Source organism: Bison bison, unplaced genomic scaffold, assembly GCF_000754665.1.
Source record: "Bison bison bison isolate TAMUID 2011002044 unplaced genomic scaffold, Bison_UMD1.0 scf7180017864203, whole genome shotgun sequence".
NCBI classification, from domain to species: Eukaryota; Metazoa; Chordata; class Mammalia; order Artiodactyla; family Bovidae; genus Bison; species Bison bison.
Genome location: NW_011494775.1, coordinates 7,077,936 through 7,078,141, shown reverse-complemented (window position 1 = coordinate 7,078,141; position 206 = coordinate 7,077,936).

The window sequence follows — 206 nt, the reverse complement described above, 5'->3', positions numbered from 1 at the left end:
TCCACTGTCCATGGTGATTCTCCAGGCAAGGATACTGGAGTGGGCTGCCCTGCTCTTCTGGGAATCTTCCCGATCCAGGGATCGAACTCACATCTCTTACTCTCCTGCACTGGCAGGCCCGTTCTTCACCACTAGCGCCACCTGGGAAGCCCAGGTGAAAAGTGAAAGGCTGGGTGAAAGGTGTTCTGGAAAGGGACACAGGGGAG